A 12,789-nucleotide genomic window follows, 5' to 3' on the forward strand; every position below is an offset into this window, starting at 1 on the left:
TATTGTGTTGTACCACGCTCGGTACTGCAGCAACGCGGCAGTATGAGGAGGAAGCAAACAACACCTTTGTCCAACGTACTTCTAGCCAGAGAGGGAAAAAATCATGTGTGTGAAATCTTATGGGACTTAACTGCTAAGGTCATCAGTCCCTAAGCTTACACACTACTTAACCTAAATTATCCTAAGGACAAACACATACATCCATGCCCGAGGGAAGACTCGAACCTCCGCCAGGACCAGCCCCACAGTCCATGACTGCAGCGCCTTAGACCGCCCAGAGAGGGAATTGTAGTGTCATACAGAAGTACGTGCTTCATCTACATCTACATTTATACTCCGCAAGCCACCCAACGGTGTGTGGCGGAGGACACTTTACGTGCCACTGTCATTACCTCCCTTTCCTGTTCCAGCCGCGTATGGTTCACGGGAAGAACGACTGCCGGAAAGCCTCCATGCGCGCTCGAATCTCTCTAATTTTACATTCGTGATCTCCTCGGGAGTTATAAGTAGGGGGAAGGAATATATTCGATACCCCATCCAGAAACGCTCCCCTTCGAAACCTGGACAGCAAGCTACACCGCGATGCAGAGCGCCTCTCTTGCAGAGTCTGCCACTTGAGTTTGCTAAACATCTCCGTAACACTATCACGCTTACCAAGTAACCCTGTGACGAAACGCACCGCTCTTCTTTGGATCTTCTCTATCTCCTCTGTCAACCCGACCTGGTACGGATCCCACACTGATGAGTAATACTCAAGTATAGGTCGAACGAGTGTTTTGTAAGCCACCTCCTTTGTTGATGGACTACATTTTCTAAGGCCTCTCCCAATGAATCTTATCCTGGCACCCGCCTTACCAACAATTAATTTTATATGATCATTCCACTTCAAATCGTTCCGTACGCATACTCTAGACATTTTACAGAAGTAACTGCTACCAGTGTTTGTTCTGCTATCATATAATCATACAATGAAGGCTCCTTCTTTCTATGTATTCGCAATACATTACATTTGTCTATGTTAAGGGTCAGTTGCCACTCCCTGCACCAAGTGCCTATCCGCTGCAGATCTTTCTGTATTTTGCTGCAATTTTCTAATGCTGCAACTTCTCTGTATACTACAGCATCATCCGCGAAAAGCCGCATGGAACTTCCGACACTATCCACTAGGTCATTTACATATATTGTGAAAAGCAATGGTCCCATAACACACCCCTGTGGCACGCCAGAGGTTACAACATGCTATGTTCTGTTTGCTAAAAACTCTTCAATCCAGCCACACAGCTGGTCTGATATTCCGTAGCTCTTACTTTGTTTATCAGGCAATAGTGCGGAACTGTATCGAACGCCTTCCGGAAGTCGAGGAAAATGGCATCTACCTGGGACCCTGTATCTAATATTTTCTGTGTCTCATGAACAAATAAAGCGAGTTGGATCTCACACAATCGCTGTTTCCGGAATCCATGTTGACTCCTACAGAGTAGATCCTGGGTTTCCAGACATGACATGATACGCGAGCAAAAAACATATTCTAAAATTCTACAACAGATCGATGTCAGAGATATAGGCCTATAGCTTTGCGAATCTGCTCAACGACTCTTCTTGAAAACTGGGACTACCTGTGCTCTTTTCCACTCATTTGGGACCTTCCGTTCCTCTAGAGAGTTGCGGTACACGGCTGTTAGAATGGGAGCAAGTTCTTTCGCGTACTCTGTGTAGAATCGAATTGGTATCCCGTCAGGTCCAGTGGACTTTTCTCTATTGAGTGTTTTCAGTTGCTTTTCTATTCCTTGGACACTTATTTCGATGTCAGCAATTTTTTCGTTCGTGCGAGGATTTAGAGAAGGAACTGCAGTGCGGTCTTCCTCTGTGAAACAGCTTTGGAAAAAGGTGTTTAGTATTTCAGCTTTACGCGTGTCATCCTCTGTTTCAATGCCATCATCATCCCAGAGTGTCTGGATATGGCCGGCCGTAGTGGCCGAGTGGTTCTAGGCGCTTCAGTCTGGAACCGCGCGACCGCTACGGTCGCAGGTTCGAATCCTGCCTCGGGCATGGATGTGTGTGATGACCTTAGGTTGGTTAGATTTAAGTAGTTCTAAGTTCTAGGGGACTGATGACCTCAGATGTTCAGTCCCATAGTGCTCAGAGCCATTTGAACCATTTTTGTCTGGATATGCTGTTTCGATCCACTTTCTGATGTAAGGAAAGACCAGAACTTCCTAGGATTTTCTGTAAAGTCGGTATATAGAATTTTACTTTCGAATTCACTGAACGCTTCACGCATAGCCCTCCTTACGCTAACTTTGTCATCGTTTAGCTTCTGTTTGTCTGAGAGGTTTTGGCTGCATTTAAACTTGGAGTGAACCTCTCTTTGCTTTCGCAGTAGTTTCCTAACTTTGTTGTTGAACCACGGTGGGTTTTGCCCGTCCCTCACAGTTTTACCCGGCACGTACCTCTCTAAAACGCATGTTACGATTGCCTTGAACTTTTTCCATAAACACTCAACATTGTCAGTGTCGGAACAGAAATTTTCGTTTTGATGTGTTAGGTAGTCTGAAATCTGTCTCCTATTACTCCTGATAAACAGAGAAACCTTCCTCCCTTTTTTTTTATATTCCTGTTTACTTCCATATTCAGTGTACTCATATACACTTGCATGTGTATGTGTGTGTGTGTGTGTGTGTGTGAGAGAGAGAGAGTATGTGTGTGTGTGTGTATGGGTGTGTGCATTCAAAGTACATTCTGAGCTCCACGGATTAAGTCTCCTAATTCTGAACACCAAATTGCAGATACTAAGTTAGTATTAGGAATCACCTCTCTGACTCTGCAATACGTCGTTTGACTGGAAACACATCACTATCTACAGCTCATAATTGTTCGCCGTCACTATCTCGCATTTTTAAAGAGTTTCGCATTTTTAAAGAGCACCAGCATTACAACATCTAACGGTGTCTTCCTTGGACAAAGATCCATGCAGGCATATGCTGCGTGTATCAGTCGTCTACCGTGCTGTCGACTAGTGCATAATATGCATTCAATCATTTGTCAGTACTGTGTGGGGAAAAAGCCAAACAGAAGAACGAATGGACACATGCAGAAGACAGAAGTGGTAAAAGTTATTGTCCTGTTTAATTTACTCACTTATATAAGTTCACCTTAAAGTACTGCTTCTACATACTCGTCCTACATAACCAAACTGAAGACCTGAAACGAAAATGTTAGTTGCAGGGAGATAATTACACTGAGCTACGGTCGCAGGTTCGAATCCTGCCTAGGGCATAGATGTGTGCGATGTCCTTAGGTTAGTTAGGTAGTAGTTCTAAGTCTAGGGGACTGATGACCTCAGATGTTAAGTCCCATAGTACTCAGAGCCATTTGAGCTACTTTAACATTGGGCTAACAGAGCTCATGTAGTACCTCCTAATATCAAATCGACCTCCTTTTTTCGGTGTAGAGCAGCAACTCGACTTGGCATGCGCTCAACAAGTCGTTGAAAGTCCCCTACAGAAATACTAAACCACGCTGCCTCTATACCCGTTCATAATTGCGAAAGTGTTGCCGGTGCAGAATTTTGTGCACGAACTGATTATGTCCCATAAATTTTGGATGGGATCGCGTCGGACGGTCTGGGTGACCAAATCATTCGCTCGAATTGTCCCGAAAGTTCTTGAGACCGATGCGAAGAATTTTGGTCTGGTGACACGACGCATAATAATCCATAAAAATTCCGTCGTTATCTGGGAACGTAAAGTCTATGAGCTATGGATGAAGGGCAACAGGCAGACTACATATTTTTAGATTTTCAGAAAACATTTGACACGATGTCCCATTCCAGGCTGTTAACGAAGGTACGAGGATATGGAGTAAGTTCACAGAAACGTGAGTGGCTCGAATACTTCTTACGTAATAGAACATTCATTGTCCTCGACGGCGAGTGTTCATCAGAGACAAGTGTATCGTCAAGACTGCCCCAGGGAAGTGTGATAGGACCTCTGTTGTTCTCTATATACATAAATGATTTGGCGGAAGGTGTGAGCAGCAATCTGCGGTTGTTTGTTGTTGATGCTGTGATGTACGGTAAGGTGTCAAAGTTGTTGGAAGATGGAAGATTACTTGAACAAAATTTCTAGTTGGTATGATAAACGGCAACTTGCTCTAAATGTGCGAAAATCTAAGTTAATGCAGATTAGCAGGAAAAATAAACCTCTAATGTTCGGATACAGCATGCGTTGTGTGGTGCTTGACACAGTCACGTCATTTAAATATCCGCGCATAACGTTGCAAAGCGATGTGAAACGGAACGAGCATATGAGGAATTTGGTAGGAAACGCGAATGGTCGACTTCGGTTTATTGGGAGAATTTTACGAAAGTGTGGTTCATATGTATAGGAGACCCCACATAGGACGCTGGTGCGACCTGCTTTTGAACAGTGCTCGAGTGTTTTGGATCGGTACCACATCGGTTTGAAGAAGGACATCGAAGCAATTGAGAGGCGGGCTGCTAGAGTTGTTATCGGTAGATTCGAACAACGCTTAAGTATTACGAAGAACTCAAATGGAAATCACTGGAGGAAGGCAAGTTATTTTCGAGGAACACTATTGAGAAAATTTATAGAACTGGCATTGGAAGCTAACTGCCAAGTGATTCTACTGTCACCAACATACATTGCGCGTAAGGACCATGAAGATACGAGAAATCAGGCATCGTACGGAGGCATATGGGCTGTCGGTTTTCCCTCGCCCCATTTGCGAGTGGAACAGGAAAGGAAATGGCTAGTAGTGGTGCCTTCCACGCACCGTGCAATGGCTTTCGGAGTATCTATGTAGATGTAAAAGTAAAATGGCTGCAAATGGTCTCCAAGTAGCCGAACATGACCACTTCCAGTCAACGATCAGTTCAGTTGGACCAAAGGACGCAGTACATTCCATGCAAACACAGCCCATACCGTTATGGAGACACCAGCAGTTTGCGTAGTGCCTTGTTGACAGCTTGGGACTGTGGCTTCGTGGGATCTGCTCTACATTCGAGCCCTACTATTCGATCTTGCCATCTGAAATCGATACTCATCTGACCAGGTCACGGTTTTCCAGTCGACTAGAGTCCAACCGATGTGGTCACGAGCCGAGGAGAGTCGCTGCAGGCGTAGTCGTGCTGTTAGCAAAGGCACTCGAGTAGGTCGTCTGCTGCCATAGCCCATTAACTCCAAATTTCACCGCACTGTCCCAACGGATAGATTCTTCGGACGTCCTACATCGGTTTCTGCGGTTATTTCACGCAGTGTTGCAGGTCTGTTTGGACTGACAACTCTTCGCAAACGACGCTGCTCTCGGTCGTTAAGTGAAGGCCGTCGGCCACTGCGTTATCCATGGTGGTAGGTAATGCCTGAAACGTGCTTTTCTTGGCACACTCTTGACACTGTGGATCTCTGAATATTGAATTCGTTAACGGTTTCCGAAATGGAACGTCAAGTGCATTATGCTCCAGTTGCCATTCCTCATTCAAAGTCTGTTATTTCCCGTCGTGCGGCCATAATCACGTCACACACATTTGCACATGAATCACCTGAGTACATATGACAGCTCCGCCAATGTACTGCCCTTTATAGCTTGTGTACCCGATACCACCGCCATCTGTATATGTGCTTATCGCTCCCCAGTGTGTAGTATTATTTCTGGAGTAGGAAACTGAATATTATTATTGAAATCGGGTGACACACGTTTAATAAAGAAGTAAAATAAAATTCAGTTCCAGAAGTTGACTAATAACCTCACTGGACAAAGTATTAATCATCCCCCACACTGATCGCTGTGGAGCTGTTTGGTTGGCGACCTAGAACCTGTACTAGCCAGTGGTGTGTCTCTGCCAACCGCTGACGTTAGCCATGGTAGTGAAGAGTATGTATGTGTGTGTGTGTGTGTGTGTGTGTGTGTGTGTGTGTGTGTGTGTGTCGACGTGGAGAAGTGACAAACTGCAGAAAGGAGCCGTCGCTATCCGACGTACATGACTAAATCGGGAATGAAGTTGTTCGATTATATGAATGCGTCTTGTCTGTTCTTTGGGACATATCCAAAAGAAAAGACACCATACATCCATATAACTGAATCGCCTTGACGGGCTATGAGTCGACCACCTTCAATGCGTGTGCACAGTGCACAGATACGTTCGACCTCCTGTGGGAATCTCAAAGTAACAGCAAGAATGGGGACTGTGGATATGTGGTGCTAGTTGGGAGTGTGGGTCAGCCGAGGGGCGTAGCGAGGCACTCAATGCAATTGCGATGAACATTGTGTACCGGTCGCGCAGTGGTTAATGCAGCTGCCTAGTAGGCACGAGATCCCGGGTTCGAATCCCGTCCGGCACAAATGTCCACTCGGTGCTGCAGACTCCGCATAAAGTCCCTGTGCAGCTGACTCTCCTTTCCTTTCCTTTCCTTTCCTTTCCTTTCCTGCCTCCGTCCACCGCCTTCAATTTGTACAGAAGTTGCCCGACTTGTTGGTGTATCAAATGCAGACTATGTAACATGTCTACAAGTAATGGAGTATCACTGACAGACTTGTAACACGGTGGAAGAGCACTGGTTGTAACATATCCTGACGAGTTGGGTCGAGAGAAGAGTGTCAGTGACAGCCGGTTTCAAGCCCGACAGGAAATGCTAGAGTCAGTGAATGCAGGCCCGTTTCAACCAGTTTCCGAGCGACTATTGGAGCTGGGTTCTTTGCTAAAGGCCATTGCTATCAGCAGCACATAATGCTATACGTCTTCAGTGAGTCTAACAACACCGACACTGGGCAGCAGATGACGGATGACGTGTAATGCGATCCTGCGAATTGTAATTTAGCTTCTTTTCAAGTTATGCAACGTGTCGAGCACACTTACGGCCAAGTGTGTGGGGGCCAGAAACGGTTAACTGTTGATGGGTGTTTTTCGTAGCATGACTTGGACCAACACACTGAGATTATGCCGAGCAAGAAACAGGAATTTTGTTTCAAATTTCAAGTTTTGCTCCATCTTCTCCATCTCCGGGATGAGTGCGCTGTGCACAGTCCCGTCTTTCAAGAAGATAACACAGGTTTTCGCAGGCTTGCACGAATACATTCTTTTACTGATCAACACTCAGGCATCTTTTTCTGCCTCACGGACGCGCTAAATCACTCGATCTTAATCCCATAGAAGATGTCTTCGTCTAGTTGCAACAGCGAGTGAAACGTAACAGTCAACATCCCCGCAATTCTGTAGCTTTACGGGAGCGAATCATGGATTAGTGGCTTCAGTTAGATATGGCATGCCTGAGGAAACGTGTGAGACCATTAACGCGGTTAGAGATGCTGTTGCACGGTATTAGCGTAATGTATTTTGGAAATAACTTATTTTGTCCGGTGTGGCTGGTTATTTTGATGGTCAAAATCAATATGGTTGAATTAATAACAGTGGCAAAATGACTGCAGATACATTGACTGAAAAATTCGCAACACCAAAAAACACAGTAATTAATGTAGAATAGCGTAAAGGTGGAAGGAGTATATAGAGGGTCTATACAAGGGCGATGTACTTGAGGACAATATTATGGAAATGGAAGAGGATGTAGATGAAGATGAAATGGGAGATACGATACTGCGTGAAGAGTTTGACAGAGCACTGAAAGACCTGAGTCGAAACAAGGCCCCCGGAATAGACAACATTCCATTGGAACTACTGACGGCCTTGGGAGAGCCAGTCCTGACTAAACTCTACCATCTGGTGAGCAAGATGTATGAAAAAGGCGAAATACCCTCAGACTTCAAGAAGAATATAATAATTCCAATCCCAAAGAAAGCAGGCGTTGACAGATGTGAAAATTACCGAACAATCAGTTTAATAAGCCATAGCTGCAAAATACTAACACGAATTCTTTACAGACGAATGGAAAAACTAGTAGAAGCCGACCTCGGGGAAGATCAGTTTGGATTCCGTAGAAATACTGGAACACGTGAGGCAATACTGACCTTACGACTTATCTTGGAAGGCAAATGTACGTTTCTAGCATTTTTAGACTTAGAGAAAGCTTTTGACAATGTTGACTGGAATACTCTCTTTCAAATTCTGAAGGTGGCAGGGGTAAAATACAGGGAGCGAAAGGCTCTTTACAATTTGTACAGAAACCAGATGGCAGTTATAAGAGTCGAGGGACATGAAAGGGAAGCAGTGGATGAGAAGGGAGTAAGACAGGGTTGTAGCCTCTCCCCGATGTTATTCAATCTGTATATTGAGCAAGCAGTAAAGGAAACAAAAGAAAAATTCGGAGTAGGTATTAAAATCCATGGAGAAGAAATAAAAACTTTGAGGTTCGCCGATGACATTGTAATTCTGTCAGAGACAGCAAAGGACTTGGAAGAGCAGTTGAATGGAATGGACAGTGTCTTGAAAGGAGGATATAAGATGAACATCAACAAAAGCAAAACGAGGATAATGGAATGTAGTCGAATTAAGTCGGGTGATGCTGAGGGAATTAAATTAGGAAATGAGACACTTAAAGTAGTAAAGGAGTTTTGCTATTTGGGAAGCAAAATAACTGATGATGGTCGAAGTAGAGAGGGTATAAAATGTAGACTGGCAATGGCAAGGAAAGCGTTTCTGAAGAAGAGAAATTTGTTAAAATCGAGTATTGATTTAAGTGTCAGGAAGTCGTTTCTGAAAGTATTTGTATGGAGTGTAGCCATGTATGGAAGTGAAACATGGACGATAAATAGTTTGGACAAGAAGAGAATAGAAGCTTTCGAAATGTGGTGCTACAGAAGAATGCTGAAGATTAGATGGGTAGATCACATTACTAATGAGAAAGTATTGAATAGGATTGGGGAGAAGAGGAGTTTGTGGCACAACTTGACCAGAAGAAGGGATCGGTTGGTAGGACATGTTCTGAGGCATCAAGGGATCACCAATTTAGTATTGGAGGGCAGCGTGGAGGGTAAAAATCGTAGAGGGAGACCAAGAGATGAATACACTAAGCAGATTCAGAAGGATGTAGGTTGCAGTAGGTACTGGGAGCTGAAGCAGCTTGCACAGGATAGAGTAGCATGGAGAGCTGCATCAAACCAGTCTCTGGACTGAAGACCACAACAACAACAACAGAGCGAGATGAGCCACTGCAAATGTGAAATGCTGGTACACTGAAAACCAGTGTAACAGCCAGAATGCTTAATGCAAGCATGCAAATGTGAATTAATTGTGTTGTGCAGGTGTCGGATGACAGTTTGTGGGACAGAGTTCCGTGCCAGTTGCACTTGATCGGTCTATACAGGGACGGTTAACGTAATTTGTGGGTGACGCTGGAGTTGTCGTCCGATGATGTCCCACATGCGCTCGGGTGGAGACAGATCTGGCAGTCAAGGTGCCTAGGATAATGACGAGAGAGCTCCTTTTGTCGTACGAAATCGCACCCCAGACCATAACTCTACGTCTAGGTCCAGTATGTCTAGCACACAGACAAGTTGGTTGCAGGCCCTGAACAGGCTTCCTTCTAACCAACACACGGCCATCACTGACACCGAGGCAGAACCAGCTTTCATCAGAAAACAGAACAGATCTCCACCGTGTTCTTCAATGAGCTTTGGCGTGACATCACTGAAATCGCAAACGGCTATGGTTTGGGGTCAGTGGAATGCGTGCTGGTGCGCGAGGTAGCCGCGTGTTCTCGGGCGTCTTGCCACGGTCCGGGCGGCTGTCCCCGTCGGAGGTTCGAGTCCTCGCTCGGGTATGGGTTTGTTTGTTGTCCTTAGCGTAAGTCAGTTTAAATAAGATTTAGTAGTGTGTAGGCTTGGGGACCGATGACCTCAGAAGTTTGGTCCCTAAAGAATTCACACACATCTGAACATTTGGAATGCGTGCTGCATGGCGTCTGGCACGGAGATGTCTTTAAGGTAACCGATTTTTAACAATTCGTCGTGTCAGTGTGGTGCCAAATGCTGATCAGATTGCTGCTGCAGATGCAGCACGATGCGCCAGGGCCACACACCGCACACACTGGTCTTCCCTCTCGGTGTGCCACGTGGCCGTCCGGAGCGTTGACTACATTCCTGCGAAGTCTTTCTGCAGTGTTGCAGAAGGAATATCCAGCTTCTCGTAGCCCTATTACCCGACCTCGTTAAAACCCAGTGAAGTGTTGGTAATGGCGTCTTTGTCGCCGTAAAGGCATTCTTGACTACTTGGCTAACATCAACCCATTAGGTCCAATCTCAAAGATAAATAACTCCTCATCATGGCGCTACTAGGGCGAATCTTATGCGCCTGTCGCGAACTCTGAATAGACATCATCAGCCAGATGTAGAAACACGTCTACCAACTCTCGTTTATGTCACACATTTCCTGCTTGGTGCACCGATAATAATAACAGTAATAATAAGGATAACAGTAATAATAACAAATGTTTGAAAGTGCTATATATGATGCTTCCAGGTACAAAATATGCAGGCCCAAGATTAGTAAAAGAATCGTCGAATCTTTTCAGTGCTTCGGTATTCGTAGGGATACTCTATATTAGTAACAAGAGTATATACAGGTATTTCTTTTCGATGTCTACTGTATCGGTATCCACATCAACTTCACAATAGATTTGTAGCCTACTAAGGCAGTCTGGAACCGCGCGACCGCTACGGTCGCACGTTCGAATCCTGCCTCGGGCCTGGATGTGTGTGATGTACTTAGGTTAGTTAGGTTTAAGTAGTTCTAAGTTCTAGGAGACTGATGACTTCAGAAGTTAAGTCCCATAGTGCTCAGAGCCGTTCGAACTACTAAGTCAAGAAATAATAAAGTCCGGATTTGAAAGTATCAGATGATGCGCAGAAAAGTACGAGTATTTAATAGCAAAAATACTCGTATTTGTCACAGTTGTGTTAACTAAACTCGAAAATATTGCTGTTAAACATTTGCAACAAATTTTATGACAGTTAAAGAGCTTGTAATTTCTATGTAGTATACAGGACAGGTAAGCGCAGAAGTAAAGAGTAAATGCACATGCAGCCTCTATCTAACTTACCATTTGGTGGATAATTCATATATATTTGAATTGCATTCAACTACTAGAAAGCAGCATTAATTGAGTGTTGTTTGTTATGTTCCGCTTTGGAATACGGTTTAAATACACTCCTGGAAATGGAAAAAAGAACACATTGACACCGGTGTGTCAGACCCACCATATTTGCTCCGGACACTGCGAGAGGGCTGTACAAGCAATGATCACACTCACGGCACAGCGGACACACCAGGAACCGCGGTGTTGGCCGTCGAATGGCGCTAGCTGCGCAGCATTTGTGCACCGCCGCCGTCAGTGTCAGCCAGTTTGCCGTGGCATACGGAGCTCCATCGCAGTCTTTAACACTGGTAGCATGCCGCGACAGCGTGGACGTGAACCGTATGTGCAGTTGACGGACTTTGAGCGAGGGCGTATAGTGGGCATGCGGGAGGCCGGGTGGACGTACCGCCGAACTGCTCAACACGTGGGGCGTGAGGTCTCCACAGTACATCGATGTTGTCGCCAGTGGTCGGCGGAAGGTGCACGTGCCCGTCGGCCTGGGACCGGACCGCAGCGACGCACGGATGCACGCCAAGACCGTAGGATCCTACGCAGTGCCGTAGGGGACCGCACCGCCACTTCCCAGCAAATTAGGGACACTGTTGCTCCTGGGGTATCGGCGAGGACCATTCGCAACCGTCTCCATGAAGCTGGGCTACGGTCCCGCACACCGTTAGGCCGTCTTCCGCTCACGCCCCAACATCGTGCAGCCCGCCTCCAGTGGTGTCGCGACAGGCGTGAATGGAGGGACGAATGGAGACGTGTCGTCTTCAGCGATGAGAGTCGCTTCTGCCTTGGTGCCAATGATGGTCGTATGCGTGTTTGGCGCCGTGCAGGTGAGCGCCACAATCAGGACTGCATACGACCGAGGCACACAGGGCCAACACCCGGCATCATGGTGTGGGGAGCGATCTCCTACACTGGCCGTACACCACTGGTGATCGTCGAGGGGACACTGAATAGTGCACGGTACATCCTAACCGTCATCGAACCCATCGTTCTACCATTCCTAGACCGGCAAGGGAACTTGCTGTTCCAACATGACAATGCACGTCCGCATGTATCCCGTGCCACCCAACGTGCTCTAGAAGGTGTAAGTCAACTACCCTGGCCAGCAAGATCTCCGGATCTGTCCCCCATTGAGCATGTTTGGGACTGGATGAAGCGTCGTCTCACGCGGTCTGCACGTCCAGCACGAACGCTGGTCCAGCTGAGGCGCCAGGTGGAAATGGCATGGCAAGCCGTTCCACAGGACTACATCCAGCATCTCTACGATCGTCTCCATGGGAGAATAGCAGCCTGCATTGCTGCGAAAGGTGGATATACACTGTACTAGTGCCGACATTGTGCATGCTCTGTTGCCTGTGTCTATGTGCCTGTGGTTCTGTCAGTGTGATCATGTGATGTATCTGACCCCAGGAATGTGTCAATAAAGTTTCCCCTTCCTGGGACAATGAATTCACGGTGTTCTTATTTCAATTTCCAGGAGTGTAATTCGGAGTGTGAAAACAAGGTGAACTGAACTTATTATATGACGGATACATTCCTAGACTTCGTGAGCAACGATTAAAGAAAATAAATATTTAGAATCGAGTTCCAATCGTGAAAGCAATTAGGGAAATGAAAATATTTATTCTGCAATATGTTCTTCTGGCGAGTTTATATAAACGTACCCGCAAAAAAAAAAAAAAAAAAAAAAAAAAAAAAAAAAAAAAAAAAAAGTTCAAATGTGTGTGAAATCTTA

At 45.7% G+C, this 12,789-nt stretch overlaps 1 protein-coding gene across 1 annotated transcript in view; it reads right to left on the bottom strand.

The window, feature by feature from the left end:
• The window catches only part of LOC126089978 (solute carrier organic anion transporter family member 74D-like), a 111,708-nt gene that overhangs the window by 5,743 nt on the left and 93,176 nt on the right, over positions 1-12,789 (bottom strand). The gene's annotated exons all lie outside the window — the stretch shown is intronic.

This window comes from Schistocerca cancellata, chromosome 1 (genome assembly GCF_023864275.1).
Source record: "Schistocerca cancellata isolate TAMUIC-IGC-003103 chromosome 1, iqSchCanc2.1, whole genome shotgun sequence".
Lineage (NCBI taxonomy): Eukaryota > Metazoa > Arthropoda > Insecta > Orthoptera > Acrididae > Schistocerca > Schistocerca cancellata.